The sequence below is a fragment of the Panthera onca genome, chromosome C1 (genome assembly GCF_046562875.1).
Source record: "Panthera onca isolate mPanOnc1 chromosome C1, mPanOnc1 haplotype 2, whole genome shotgun sequence".
Taxonomy (NCBI): Eukaryota; Metazoa; Chordata; class Mammalia; order Carnivora; family Felidae; genus Panthera; species Panthera onca.
In genome coordinates, this window is record NC_138346.1 from 162,163,962 (window position 1) to 162,180,663 (window position 16,702).

Consider the following 16,702-nt stretch of genomic DNA (forward strand, 5'->3'; position numbering starts at 1 on the left):
TGTGCATGGGACCATCTCTCCAGTGCGTATTACTGCGGTATTTATTAGCTATCATGAAAAAACCTTTGCAAAAATCTTAGGGAAATTTCTTAATAGTTTCTTATTTTGTTAAGATCACAGGCCCGGGGGGTTTTAAGAATCTTCAGATCATACATAATTTTTCTTCAGCCTCCTGGAAAGGCATTGAAAGGTAGATGCTATCCATGAGGAGTTTGTATCTTGTCCAAGCATGATGAATCTAAAAATTAAGCTCAATAGATAGTGTATTTTTCCTTCAAAGGAATCACCAGGGAAGACACTTTCATAACCTTCCTTTTTACTCTGTTTCGCTGTCTAACAAGCCATAACAGCCAGACTTCTAGCTCCCAAAGTGTGACAGAGCCAAACCATCAAGCAGCATAAAAAGGAAACAAAAGGATAGAATATTGTGATCAATGGCAACTTTCCATGTGATTTCTGGAACTAACAAATTCCTATTACCAATCATCTCATAGGCGGTGATAGCAAGTTGCAAAGCAAAGTGAGCCCTTTTGATTTAGACCCGAGTTGAATGCTGACTACTGTTAAATTAGCTGTGTGTGATCTCCAAAGCTGTTACTCTCGGAGCCTCGGCTTCCTCATCGAAAAATGGGGATAATAGTCCCTGCTTTGAAGGATTTTGTGAGAATTAAAAAAAAATCATTCTGGTATGTCATAAACACACAATGATTCGTTGATATTATTTTTAGTTATTGGCTAACTGACCAAGTAAAAAGCACAGAACCAAGTGATCTGTGGGGTGGGTGTAAAGGTATATAAGACAATACTCATGCTCTTTAAGAAGGCTAAAAGCAAGAAATGGACTCCTGAAATGTTCTATGGAAAGCACTACATCCATTATCCTCACATTAGAGATTTTGAGCAACAAGTGTTGTTATTCCTGTTCTACAACTGAGGAAACTGAGGATGTGAGGGGTTACCTAACCTAGCTTTGTGACCTCACAGTGGGTCACATGTGACCTATCATATGTGATAGGTCACATGTGACCTATCATACTGAGTCACATGGCAGTGCACCATCTCTAGGGGAAAGATACGTACAAACAGTCTGTAAAAGAGAGTAAATGAGGGAATTATTGTTGCTGGACACAGATAAGTGCTTCTCTACTTCAGTCTTTCAAATTTAGGATTTGTACTATGGTGTACAATGAACTATAAAACCAAATTTAATTTTTAGTCATACTCTTTAAAGAGCTAGTTCTTGAGTCCTGGAATGATAGAAAGTGTTCATACCCTTTTTCCCAAAGGGAGTCCATTTCTTTTGAAAGTAAAGGGTGTAATTTACATTCATATTTGAAGATTACATTTGTATACAAAAACTGAAGAGACATTTATATTTTATATATTCCTCTTCCCCAAGGATTTCTTGTGTAACTCCTTTTTCCTTCCATTGAGTGCACACCTGATAGCTATACGTGGTGTATTAGCCAGGGTTCTCCAGAGAAACAGAACTAATAGGATATATGTGTATTTATATGTGTTTGTGTGTATATATATTAAACATATACAGATAAGCAGATATATCTGCTTATCTATCTATCTATCTAGAGATGTCTCTTAAGGAATTGACTCTTGTGATTCTAAAGGCTGAAAACTCCCAATTCTGCATGGTGGACCAGCAGACTGGAGACCCAGGGAAGAGTTTACGTTGTAGTTCAAGTCTGGAGGCCATCTGCTGTCAAAGGTCCCTTTTGCTAAGGGAGGTCAGTCTTTCTTCTATTTGGACCTTCAACTGATTGGATGGGGCTCATCCGTATTATAGAGAACAAACCTCTTTATTCAAAGTCCACCAATTTAGATCTTAATCTTGGCGTTCCTCGGTGACTTGGTTAAGTGTCCGACTCTTGATCTCAGCTCAGGTTTTTATCTCAGGGTCATGAGTTCAAACCCCACATTAATCTCATCCCAAAATATCTTCATGGAAACATCCAGAATAATTTTTACCAAATATATGAGAACCATGGCTCAGCCAAGTTGACACATAAAAGTAACCATCACAAAGGTTTTGTAGTGGCACAAACCTATCTATACCATTCCAAACGTCCCAGTGTGGTCATCCAGCCCCTGGAATTTTTTAGGCTATGATAACTATGAGTATTGTAAACTTTAGGTAGTAAAGTGAACTCTATTTACTCTAAGTGAGTTTTACTTTAAAGTAAAAATTAAAATAAGTATAGCGGATAATTTATTTTTCACTAGAACAGTAAAGAAAGAATAGTTAAAGCTGTTATTTTTCATACTGAAATAACATAAATACATTAATGTCACTAAAAAGGGACTCACTCTCTTGAATAGACCCCAATAAAATAGTGAATCTACTTATTAGGGATCTTCATGCTATTCTTTTAAATTCTGGAGATCAAATGAAGAATTGCTTTGGAACCTATAAAAAACATTGATTTTTAACATAATCTCATGACATGGTAATTCTGAACATTTTAGAGTAATTATAGTAACAAAACTCTAAACATGTTTGCAGCAGTTAAACGATATTTTCACTCACTGTGCATAATCCTACAGATGTTGATGTACAATGTTTCCTAATTCACTTAAATCAGGTATGATAGAGAAACTCAAATTGAACCCACTTCTGTAGTCCTTCCATAAAGCAAGCTTTTCCAGGAATTATATTTACAGAAAAAGAGAAATCTGCTCAGGAGATAATTCATATAATCACATTTGCTAAAAATGGAAAAGCCTATTACATTCTTGTTTGGTATCTATTTTACATCATCACCTGCAGCTATGTTCTGTTGCCATTATTCTGTAGTAGTAAGACAAAATTGCCGCTAAGAACATCAAAATAGAGGACTTCCTTTGTAAAGCTGTAATTATGTAACTGGAGCTTGAACATCTCCTTCAAAGAATAACAATGTGGCACTAAGACCATTGCAAAAGAAGTGCTCTGAAGAACCTTTATGATTGTATTTTCTCCAAAAACAAACTTGAATCTTCACAGAAACACGGGTAAAGCTTCTCTTTCGAAGAAGCAATTGAATGTCTTGTTTAAAATCAAATCCTCTGGAATATTTGCCCAGTTCTGAAATGGGGAAGTTCTGCTAATGAAGAAACAGCATACTTTCTAAGCTGTATCTTTTTGTGTATCTTGATTTTGTTTCTCATGATTTTGATTTCTGTTACTCCTTTAGAAAAATTTTGTTCTTTTAAAAAGTTTGTAGAAAACTGTCAGCAAATCTGGTGTTTTTTCATCCAGCAGCACTTCTTTTTCAATCTTTTTCTCCAAGGATTTTTTGTGGGATCCCTTGCTCCTTCTATTGGATAGATGTCTGATGGCCATAAAGGTTCTGTTAAGCAAAAACATCCATAACATTTGAACTTTTATGTTGTGGTCAGCCAGCCACTGGAATTTTTTAGGTGGTGATTACTTATGAGGATTTCATACTCATTTCTATTTTTAAAACTTTGCATTTTCCCAAAGCCCATTACAGAATATCAAATCAACTTTATATTAACTATTGGAAATACCTCTTTATTGAAGCCAATTTTTAATTTTACTTCAACTTTTATTGGATCTATTTTTTAATCAAATACTGGCCTTTGCAATTGAAGATTAAATCTCATTTGATTAATTTCAGGCTATTTTTTTTAGACTTTTTGTATTGTTATATGATGTTTCATTGCTTGATATCCTCTCTCATCTGAGAATTAAATTAATGTCATTAACAACCAACCTCAGATCAGTTATGAAGACGTTTAACAGAGTAGAGTTCAAGACTACTCCGAATGAAACAAAACACTTCACACTCACTGTCAAAGATTTAAAATATGCCTTTATATTTCCCATTTAGGTCCTAAGTAAGCTAGATACAACCTTTTATTATGACATAAGTAGTTCCCAATGGGATTCTCAATATCTTAACATCAATTATTTTACCTTCATCAAAATGAAGAGCTTTTCACTTGGCAAGAATAATGATTTTCCCCTAATGATTACATATGTATATGTATGAATATATATATATATATATATATATATATATATATATATACATATACATGTATATATACATGTATACACACACACACGCGCATTTCTTTTGTATAAAAGGTTCATTCAATTATAACTAATTCTTAAAAGGGTAATAGCTTCCAAAGTATGCAAAATCATGTGTTTACTTATATGGTTCAATTTTTAAAATAATTTATGATGCATTTTACCTGTGTGATAGAACATTATAATTTTTTTTCCTCTTGGTGTCTGACTTCTGTGTTATTTGTACTCTCCCAGTTAATTTTCTTGTAAAGTGAGTATATTTCTCAAAATTATATACTTATGATTCACTTCTTAACTTGATTAACCAGCTAATTTTTTCAAAATATATATTTTAAATATATACTATTTTGGATTTAAAATATGAGACCATAGCAACTGGAAAAATGAGATAATATTTTTCATAAATACACTTCAAATAATGTGAACAAATGGGATATGGTTCAGGGATTATAAAACTTTTAGAAAAATAAATCCTGTCAGTCTTATTTAATAGTCTGTTTTGATTAATATATTTAGAACATTAAGGGGAATCAAACTCATTTTACCTTTAAAATGTACTTTCTATTGATTTATCCAGAAAAGAATTGAGGAAACTGGACTCTATACTTTAGTATTTCTCTAATTAGATGAGTGCCCAATTGTGAATGATTAACAATAACTCAATATCTATTTCATAGACTTTGCTTGACTGTTTTAAATGGATGTTAATTAAGACTGTGCCAATGTGGGGGAATTGCAGTTGTGTATTCAGGAATATTAAAAGAATATTTCATGTAGGAAACATAAAGTTATCTACCCCTTTTAAATATAGGGTAAGTAGAGTGCTGGGTTCAATCAGGGATCCATTATTAAAAGATAGTTTGTGGAGAGTTTAAAAAAGAGGACAACAAATATGAGGAAATGTTCTGTGAAAGATAAAGAATGGTGTGTTTCAAGTTAAAAAGAAAAGGCTAGGGCCTCCTGGGTGGCATAGTCGGCTAAGGCTCCATCTCTTGATCTCTGCTCAGATCATGATCTCACAATTCATTGGTTCAAGCCCTGCATCGGGCTCTGTGCTGATGGCCTGGAGACTGCTTGGGATTTTGTTTGTCCTTCCCTTTGCTCCTCCCTGGCTTGTGTGCTCGCTCTCTCTCTCTCTCTCTCTTTCAAAATAAATAAGCAAAAACTTAAAAAATTAAAAAAGGAGAAAAAGCTGAAGAGAAATATCAGTGTTCAAGTATTTTTATAATAAGAGCATAAGATCTGGAATGAGAAAAACTTGTATTTGAATAATAGTTTTATTGGCTGGCTATAACTCTCCTATATGTAAAATCAGAATAGCATCTACTTTGCTAAGCTATTGTTAGGAATAAGGATGATGTAAGTAACATGCCTAGAATAGTGTCAGACATATGTAAAAGTTCCTCTATAAATAATAGTTGGTGTTATTTCTACTATTTTTATCAGATACTCCTCATAAGCAATTCCAATGCTGTGTCACAGAGGCCGTGTGGAACTGCTAACCACAGAGTGGCTTGTTATTAGGTTAGTAGTGGTATTGTTGAAGGATGGAAAACTAGAGGAAGAGGGTGCCTGACCATAGAGGACAATGGATCAGTCAACTCTTTATTGAACATACTAATACATGGATAAATTTGGCAGAATTCAAGTTTTGCTGAATACAATAAGGTACAACTTCAGTTTCTGTTTCTTCTCCCTCCTTACCTCCTCCTTCCTCTCCCTCCCTTCCTCTCTTCTTCCCTTTCTTTCTTAGAAATGTTGCTAAATATGGCCATCTGCCTTTTCAGGGGATTTAACCATCAGGACAATTTTGCCATATTCCTTTGCTCAGACTTGTGGTGTAAGTCATACTAATGTATGGCAGAGAAGAAATCAGGCCTTGGTTAGATTTTGTTTCTTCTTTAAATACAGCAAGGGGTACTGTACTAAACATTGCATATTAATGTATTTTAAAATATTGACAGAAATATAGGCAAAAATATAGGCTTAATAAACTTTTTCAAGTAGGAATTTTCTTCTCTTTTGTTTTTTAAACTGGATTTCTGCTATCCTAGTTTTTTCTTAGGTAGTCTTGATATACACCAGAAGAAGTAATGTTTCATCATCTTGCATTATTTTACCAAACTGTTCCTGTGAAAAGAGTAGTGACTTAAAATAATTTTTGTTAATGTTGTATTTCACTGCTTTTGAGGAAGATTAATTTCTCCTAGTCCCTTTGTTATCTATGTAGATATATATAACTGGTATATAATTGTATAGAGTTAATCCTTTTGTATGACTTCATAAAGTAAAAAGTTTTATAAAAAACAGAAAATAAAATTTCATGAACAATAAATCCTAATAATATAACATAGAACAGGATGAATAAAAATAAACTTTCATTGCAGGCCGAATTTTCCTTCAAAATAGCATATGTAGATTTAACATGCACAGATTTTGTCTATTTGGGTTTCACTTAAAGGTTAATAACATGTGGTACATAGAGAATAGGAGGTGAGGGTCAGTGAGAAAATAGGTGAGCCTAATCAGCTGCCCAGCATTCTTTCCTTTGTTGTCTGCTAATTATCCAAGAGGTCAGACTCATGACTTTATACTGCACTGAAATAAGTTAATTAATTAAACATAAAACACACACATATCAGTCTCACTATATACTGGTACATCATAGATAGATAGATAGATAGATAGATAGATAGAATCTCATTTAAACTTCTCAATAACTCAATAACTCCGTTTTAGAGATAAGAAGAAAAAGACATAAACTAACACAAAGTCACATCATTATAAATCTGCAGTCACGATTCAAACCAAAGTAGCCTAACTCTAGAGACTATTGTTTCACCATTATGCCTCCCTTGGCTTCAACAGTGAATTGGAAGACTCAGAAACTGTAGGATTAATGAAAATTACAGGAGTCATCCCTTGTGGGTATTGGTCACCCTGTACTTCTTCAAGTGGTTAGGCTGGGGGACTGACAGAGGGGGTAAGCAAAGTGGTTTTCTTAATTAATCACCCTCTTTTGTTAGAACCATGGAATTTCACACATAAAAGGAATAAGGTGAGAGTGAAAGAAAAAGGCTAACAAGGAAGCATAGTTTGTTGGTCAATAATAACAAATGCTATTTATTAAATATTTATATATACACATTTACTCACAATACACAATTTTTTTTAATATTGTGGTAGATTGCAAAAATGGCCATAGGTCATTCCCTCTGTCCTTGCCCCTTTGCAATGTGACTTTGCTCTTCTTCCCATTAAGAGAATCTATTTTCCAATCCTTCGATCTTGGCAGCCCTTGTGACTTGTTTGGACCAATAGAATATGGCAGAGGCAACATTCTGACAGTTCTGAGTTTTGGGTTTCAGGAGGACTAACGACATTGATTTGTTCTCTGTCTTGAACCTTTGCCATACCACAAGAAAAGATTGATGGAAATGCATGGCTCTGTTCCCCTCATCACCCTAACTGGCAGTTAGCCAACTACCAGGCAAAAACCAGGAGAAAGTCTCGCTGAAACCAGCCAAGCCTGGCCCAAATCAGCAGAGCTTCCCAGATGTTCCATAAACTTGTGAGCAAAAACAAATTAAAGCAGCTAAGTTTAAATGTTGTTTTAAGCAACAGTAGAGAAGTGTTACATATATGTTGTCTTCTAAACTTTTAAAACAACACTGTTTTGTAGGTATTTTTAACATGCCAAAGATAACAAAGCTCTGTTATGGTAATAGAACATAGTAATGGTGGCAGCCAATGTTTACTCTCAAGTTGACCTTGTGCCTACGTCTTGTCTTGCTCAGAAAGAAACAAGTTAAGTAATTGCCAGTTAATGAAGATCTGGATACAAATTTCTCTTCGCTGCTAATCCAAATCTTTCTTTATGTCTAATCCTAGTTTTTAACTCATGAATCAAGACAAGTTTTATGAAGTAAATTCCAGTATCCATGGAATTCGCTTCACATTCCAACACAAGCCAGTTTATGTGGTTAACATTATAAAAAGATAGGCCAAAATCCAAGATGAAGCAAAACTCATTTATTTATTCAATAAACATTTATTAACTGCCTGCCATATGCTAGGCCCTGTGCCTGGCACTATTATGCAATTAATTTAAAAAGAATCTATGATTTCAGAAACAACTCTAAGCTGAATAATTTAAGGAGAACAAGGCAAGTTATTCATAAAGAAGCAGACTAATTGGAAATGGCCTAGTTTAAATGCTATACTTATACTGCAGTGAGAGTGCTATGGATCTAAAGGGAAATACACATAAAGTTCTGAAACAATTTGTCAAAATAATTAAGCATATTAAGAATGGAAATTGGAACCAAATTTCTTCAGTGCACTCTGCAGAGAACACAGGATAAATCTGGTGCAACTGCTGTATAACACCAGGTCTAGCACAGCCATAAGCCCGAGCCAAACACTAAAAGATCGATCTAGCTTTATATATTGCCGGAGACACAATAAGTAATCACGTCGAGTACTGGCATGCTAGAGCCACCAACTCACGATGCCGTTTGCCATTGGTTTTGTATGCAGCTTTGCTTTCTTCTCCATTGCCTCCAGCTCATAAAAACACTGGTTTCTTCTAGAAAGATTCTCTCTGTGGAGAATTCTAGGGTTGACCAACCATGGAGAAATAAATTTTCTTTTCTCTCACAGTGTATAATTTTCTCTTTCTAACTCCTGAGAAGGAACCATTGAGAGGAGTTAATGGTATTTGCCTTTAGAAAACAATAAGGTGTTACTCAGAATTTTACAAGATCTATTTTATTTTCCTATTACAAAGAAAAGTTCTAATACCTTTTCACTGACAGGTGCAAGGAATACTTTCCTCAGGTTACAAAAAATAGTTCCACTGTATTTGAATTAAATTTATATTACTGTGAATAAATACATAGTAAACAATAAAAATTCTATTTTCTGATGATCTCAAAGATAGTAGCCTATTTTGAAGAAAACACATAATTTCTCCTTATTGGCTGAAATAGAAAAAAATATATTCCCTCTGTATCTTGTCTCTGCCTCTGTTTTTATGATGCTTTTATCTCTATGTAGCAGTGTGACCTGAGAGCCCAAGGAATAACTGGTTCTTTCCACTTTGGTTTTCAGATATATAGATACCCACTTACTTAATAACACTGTATATTCTTAACATGTTGTTTATAGTCAAGACCACTCAGTCAAAGCTAACTATTTAAGTACAGAAGGAGACAAATTTCCAGATATGATGGGCTTCCTTGATTGAAATTCTCTGTGTAGTTATTGGAATGCATTTAGCACCTGAGTTTTAAAAGAGGCCATCCCATTTTGCCTAACTGGGCGTTGGCTTTGTAATTTATTAAAGCAGTTCTTTTTTCTACCTTGCTCACATGGTGTGCAGTGTTAAAGAGTTAGACCTAATCCCCACTGACTTGTTAACCCCCTTATCCTCAGTCCAGTTCAACAAATCTTTATTGAAAACCTACCACAAGTATTGTTATTTGATGTTTTATTATGGTTTATAGGTGACCTGAATGAAACTTCACAAGGAGAATGTGATGTCTATTTGCAGTTCCAAATTGTATAGACATCAGAGCTGACCCTCACTCTGTGGGCCTTTAATTTGGTTTGACACATGAGGTCACATCAGCTAGTGCCTTAGAGGACTTCTTTTTGTAAGGTTCATCATTTTCCCATATACTCCCAAGCAAGAAAAATCCAGGGACAACTTTCCTTTCAGCTTTGTATCTCTGATGAAGAGCTTTCAGATATATGGCACAAGTGGTATGTCACTTTGATCGCCTGGTTGTCAGTTCCCAGTGCTATGTTGACTCTGTCCCTGGTATCACCATTCTTCCAGACTATCTTTTACTCATCATCCCTCTCATTCAAACCTAGTATTCAGTCTGTCATTGCATCCTGTCATTCCCTCCTTTGAACTGTCTTTCAGTGCCTGCCCTCCTCTCCTTTCCTATTACCACCACACTAATCTAGACTTGTCATTATTGCAAGGGTGCTCGGTTGATTTTCTCATTCTAGTCTCTACTATCTCTCATTCATCGTGGGCATTTACAACAGTCCAATGTTCCTAAAGTCCTCCTTTCCCTCTGTTGCTTGCTGTTTAATAACCTAGATTTATTCCCTCTTACCTTTTTTTTAAAAACACATTCTAGGGCGCCTAGGTGGCTCAGTCGGTTAAGCGGCCGACTTCGGCTCAGGTCATGATCTTGAGGTCCGTGAGTTCGAGCCCCGCGTCGGACTCTGTGCTGCTGGCTCAAAACCTGAAGCCTGTTTCGGAATCTGTGTCTCCCTCTCTCTGACCCTCCCCCATCCATGCTCTGTCTCTCTCTGTCTAAAAAATAAAGAAACGTTAAAAACAAAAAATAAATAAATAAATAAATAAATAAATACACATTCTAACGGACATGTCTTACTCCCTTCAAACCAGGGCTCGGATTTGTCCCAGCATGCCTCATGGACACCACATTTATAAACAGCATGCTTACCCCTGCCCCATAGTTTTTCTTATGTTTTTCTCCCAACCCAAAATTTCCTTGGTAAACCCTCTCTCACAATGTCCTCGGAGACCAACACAAGTTCCATTTCTCCCAGCTTCTCTCCTAACCATGTCAGTGTGTCCTCACATTCCCTGTTTCCATAGTACCCATTAATACCCTGTTGCAGTACCTATCACGATGTGCTGTCATTGTCTACTCACAGGATTATGTCTCACACTCAATAATGAGCTACGCGATGACAGAAAACACACTTTATTGTAACCCTGTGTGCCCAGAAGTGTTTGATTCATATAGGTTCTCAGTGAAATTTTCTCAAAGTGCTTAATTTCTCCCTTCTCTACATACTTACCTCCAGACCAGAATAGAAGTTTAGCAATATGCCAGGTATCTAAAGATGAGGACTATAGTAACTAACATTCACAGACCCAAGATAAAGGAGTTTACATGAACTCAATCTTTTATTGGTGAGTGTTTTCCTCCTAAAAGCCTTTTAGGGGTAGAAACCATATCTTATGAGCCCTTTGATCCTTTGGCAGTGTCTAGTACAGTGCTGGTACCTGAGAACCTGGTGATTTGAATGTTTAAGCTTCTAGAACACACGATTCCCAGTGTCTATCACAGCAACAACTTGCTGAGCTAAACTGTTTTAAATGACAGAATACTTAGCTTCTGCTTTATATATATATATATATATATATATATATATATATATATGTATATATATATGCACATATATATGTGTGTGTGTATATGTATATATATATATGTGTGTGTGTATATATATATATATATATATATATATATATATATATGAAGGTGTGTGTTTGTGTAGTTGTGTGTGTGTACACACACCTATCAAATATGTGTATATACACACAGACACACACACATTTGGAAATGCTTTCTAATAGGTTAAATGTCTTCAGAACTCCTAGATCCAGATGATGCTAACAGTACACAGATTTTTCCTGCAACCATGGTGTGATCTTCTTAAAGGCAGAAAATTTGGCTTATAGAATTATGTTTTCCCATAGCATGTGGTATTCTGCACACAGTAAGTACTAAGTGAATATTTGCTAAGTGAATGACTGAACTAAAACAACTAAGAGCTAAACTTAGTGACTCAAGAGGGATATATCAATATGGAATAAAGTAGAAAACTATCCTAACTGAATGATATTTCAAACCTTCCCATATAAACATTTCTTATCCCCCTTTGTGTTTTCTTGAACACAGCTACTCTCATTAGTTTACACATTGTCTGTGGCTGTTTTAGTGCTATAAACAGATGAATGAAATGGTTGCAACAGACAGTTTATGGCCCTCAAAGCCAAAAATATTTACTATCAAGCCCTTTACAGAAATAGTTTTTCTACTCTTGATCTTAGAGCAATGTCTGGCACTCAATATATATTCAATAATGTTATTTGAATAATTGAAATAATAAATAAATGAGTCAGAAATAAAACTCAGGGACTCCTGGGTGGATCAGTTGGTTAAGCATCCAACTCTTGCTTTCAGCTCAGGTCATGATCTCATGGTTTGTGAGTTTGAGCCCCACATCAGGCTCCACGCTCTCTCTCTCAAAATAAATAAATAAGCTTTAGAAGAAACAAAGAGGGGCTCCTGGAAGGCTCAGTGGGTTAAGTGTCCAACTTCAACTCAGGTCATGATCTCACAGTTCATGGGTTAGAGCCCCATTTTGGGCTCTGTGCTAACAGCTCAGAGCCTGGAGCCTGCTTTGGATTCTGTGTCTCCCTCTCTCTGTGCCCCTTCCCCATTCATGCTCTGTCTCTGTCTCTCAAACAATAAATAAAAGTTAAAAAAATTTTTAAAAAAAGAAAGAAAACTCAGGTAACACTTCACCATGCCTGCAGGGGCCCTTTGTGTGTCTTGAAATGTTTGCAGACTCTGAAGTAGATGTTCAATCATATTCCTTATCTACATGAGGCCCACAATCCTTTGGAAGTGAATTTGAGTTTACCTTAAAATTAGGGTTGATTTGTATAAACCTTTTTTGATAGGCTGATGTCTTTCAGAAATATTAGGCTAGAGGAAAAAATACATGAGGTTCCTGAAAGAAAATCACTATTGAGTAAAGAAATCTGGTAACATTAGGTAGGCTACACATAGAACTACTTGGGAAGAGCAGTTCTTCTTGGTAATTACAGGCCATGTCATTCCCCTAGTCCTACCAACTTGGAAAGCACTGTGCTGAAGTATCAAGAATAGAACTAGACATTTCACAGTGGACCCAAAATTGGACTGTGAGGTTCCTCTTCTTGGGAAAAAAAAAAAAAAAACAAATGGAACAGAGGTTTTTCCCTGCTGACAAGAGAGGGAGGACATCTCTGTATTTTAGTCAGTTCAGGCTACTCTAACTGACATAGGCTGGGTGGCTTGTAAACAACAAAAATTTATTTCTCGCATTTCTGGAAGCTGGAAGTGTCAGATCAGGATGTCAACATGGCTGGATTCTGGACAAAACTCGATTTCTGGTGTGTAGATGGCTGTCTTTCTTGTATCCTCATACTGCAGAGAGCAAAGAGGGAAAGAGAGGAAGCAAGTTTCTTCTTATAAGGGCACTAATCCCATTCATGAGGGCTCTATTTTCCTGACCTAATTATCTCCCAATATCAGCACACTGGGGACTAGGATTTCAACATGTGAATTTGGGGGGACACATTTATTTGGTCTCTGACACTTTGGTTGTGACTACTTTGGTGGAAATGAGCACATAGTTAGGGGTCAAATCACAGAGGTCAAGAGATCAAAAGGTGTTCGGAACCTGAGAATCTAGAGCTGAGGTCTTGCAGAGCTGTAGGCAGCCGCTCTGGTTATATATCAGGATCCCCTGCCAGAAATAATTGGAGTGTGGTATCTCTGAAAAAGACTAGCTGTCTGCCTCATCAAGTTGATACAAGCTTATTGCATTGAGATTTGGAGTATTGCTGGAAATGTAACAGTCTTACTTACTGGTTGGTGATGCCAGAGATACGCTGGATCCAATATCTGTTCAACCTCAGAAGAAATAATTTCTGTTTAATTTTTCATAGAAAAGAAACTGAAAGGAATTTATACTACGGCCAAAAAAGGGGGGGATTTAATTATAATTGATTTCAGTTTGATTTTACAGAATCTCCAAGTCCAGACAAACTCCTGTATCCTCCACACTCAGGGATCATTTTTTAAAAATCACAAAGTACATTGAAGGCTTGTTTCCAACTTAATTTGGATTCAGACTTCAGGTAATAGCAATAGACTGTGAGATGAGAAAAGAGGGCTAACCCATACTTATGTTATACAATTTCCAAATGTGATTGTTTCCCTCCTCCCTTTCAGACAATAGAACCTGCTCTGAAATATACACACAGGCCCTGCACTCACCTCATTGCTCAGCCATCAGTAGTATTCATTGTGCATTGATTGGGAGGAACACATAAGCCAAACCTTTTTTCCTTGAAGGAGCACAGCTCACACTCAGGCAATAATGACACAGAATCAGAACAAACAGCGGCTCCTGTGGAGTGCAGGACAGCAGGTGTACTTTGCTAGAAAGTTAGAAACTCAAGAACTTGGTCTCTGATGGCAATAGGCATAGGTTACTGGGAAATAGGAAGCCCTGTGGACGTGTATCCCACAGACATGACCAACAGACTCATTAGAAGAGTGCAAACACAGACTGGAGTTGTTGGGAGCTGTGTGGATTGTATAGGTGAACAGTTGAAAAAAAATACAGGAAAGAAAGAAAGGAGAGAATACCTATATTTTGTAGTGAGAGAAAAAGAAAAGGTCAAAATCCTATATAACAACAATACAGTGTGTTTCTGAATTGTGCCTGTGAGGACCCAAAACACAACTGTTCTTTTTTTCTTTATTATGTCCCTTTTCTGTGTTTTCTAGTCCTACTCTGCTTTCCATAGGAAGGGGTGAAAAGCAGAACTAATCCAGAGCTAAAGAAATATTTCAATCATTTATTGAGCACTAATAAAAAGCATAGAAATGAATTAAATACACACACACACACACACACACACACACACATATGCACGCACACACAATCTTGCTCTGAAGTTCACAGTCTAGTTGGAGAGTAAGAGAAATAAATACTTATAATACAGAGTAATAACAACCAATTAACTACTTCATCCTAATTACTCCAAAATACTTAGTCCATATTTTTTTTAATGTGAAATTTATTGTCAAATTGGTTTCCATACAACACCCAGTGCTCATCCCAGCAGGTGCCCTCCTCAATGCCCATCACCCACTTTCCCCTCCCTCCCACCCCCCATCAACCTTCAGTTTATTCTCAGTTTTTAAGAGTCTCTTATGGTTTGCCTCCCTCCCTCTCTAACTTTTTTTTCCCCTTCCCCTCTCCCATGGTCTTCTATTAAATTTCTCAGGATCCACATAAGAGAGAAAACATATGGTATCTGTCTTTCTCTGCATGGCTTATTTCACTTAGCATCACACTCTCCAGTTCCATCCAAGTTGCTACAAAAGGCCATATTTCATTCTTTCTCCTTGCCACGTAGTATTCCATTGTGTATATAAACCACAATTTCTTTATCCATTCATCAGTTGATGGACATTTAGGCTCTTTCCATAATTTGACTATTGTTGAAAGTGCTGCTATAAACATTGGGGTAGAAGTGCCCCTATGCATCAGCACTCCTTTATCCCCTGGGTAAATTTCTAGCAGTGCTATTCCTGGATCATAGAGTAGATCTATTTTTAATTTTTTGAGGAACCTCCACACTGTTTTCCAGAGTGGCTGCATCAATTTGCATTCCCACCATCCCAGCATCTATAGTCTCCTGATTTGTTCATTTTGGCCACTCTGGCATGAGGTGATATCTCAGTGTGGCTTTGATTTGTATTTCCCTGATGAGGAGTGATATTGAGCATCTTTATCTTTATTATAGTACTTATTCGACAGTAGTATAATGGTACAAGTCTATGATTTGAACACTTCTCCGGCTTTAAAAGCAATTGCTGCTTTTTACTTAATTCTCAGATTTCTGAACTTCAGAAATGGAGTTATTTATTTACTGAACTTTTGACCTGACTTTATATTTGGCTCCACTTTTTTTTTCTTTTTTACATATTTAGAGTTGACATAGAATTTGTATTTTTATCTGGGTCAGTTAATAAAAGGAGAAAATCTTGAAGATGTTATACTGTTTTGTTTTGTTCTGCTTGGTTTTTTTTGTTTGTTTTCATGTATGTTTATGTCTTGGTATAGTTATATAACAATTCTGACCCAAGAAGGGAGCATAGTTTTGGAAAAACAAAAAATTATGAATTCCATGTTGCTTGTTTTTGTCTTTAGATAGTTAATTTCAGAAATAATTGTTTAAGAGAAGAGTTCTGTGTTATCACTTGTTTGTTTAACTTCTATCATTTTCTGGGTGATAGTTTGAGAACAGCAATTATATATATATATATATATATATATATATATATATACACACACACACACATATACACATAAACATACATAAATTTTTATATATACATAAATTTTATGTTACATAAATATACATATTTATATATACTAAATATATATTACATAAATTATATATGTCATATAAATTATATATATCACATAAATTATAGATAGATAGATTTGACAAAAGGATTCAGCAAATACTGGTGCTAATCATCTCTTTCTGTTGGCATCTACCATGAAAACACTGAGTCACCAACTTCCAGGGAAAATCTAAGGCATCCCAAATTGAAGAATGATTATCTATAGTCTTTCATCCTGTAAACTGATTGAACAGGGTTGCATTAAAAAAATAATTGGGGGGAGAGACGTAGACCCTTCAAGTTACTTGAAAAATGGAAAGGTAGTCATTCTTATGAGAATTTTCAGCAGCCTATCAAAGTTTACCCATCAAAGTTAAAGTTGGGATTGTTTCTGTCTCTCAGTAGTAAAAGCTTTATGTATTTTTCAAGGAAAAACCTTTTCCTATTCTTCTCTGTTCCATTTCCTGAATAAATAAAATAGGAAACAAAAATAAGGAAGGACTTTAAAAAACTTTTCTATATGATTATTGGATATGTACTGAGCCATCATACCAAGCTGATGTGACCATTAGTCTTGAATTTTTGTAAACCACTGTCAAAGGAGAAAAGCCAA

At 35.7% G+C, this 16,702-nt stretch overlaps 1 protein-coding gene and 1 long non-coding RNA gene across 4 annotated transcripts in view; both read left to right on the forward strand.

The window, feature by feature from the left end:
- Positions 1 to 16,702, forward strand: part of NEGR1 (neuronal growth regulator 1) — an 855,325-nt gene that overhangs the window by 450,371 nt on the left and 388,252 nt on the right. The gene's annotated exons all lie outside the window — the stretch shown is intronic.
- LOC132673885 (uncharacterized) lies at positions 1,061 to 10,423 on the forward strand. The gene is made up of 3 exons (XR_009608254.2): positions 1,061 to 1,742; positions 5,501 to 5,578; positions 10,210 to 10,423. It is a non-coding gene; the product is annotated as an uncharacterized LOC132673885 (long non-coding RNA).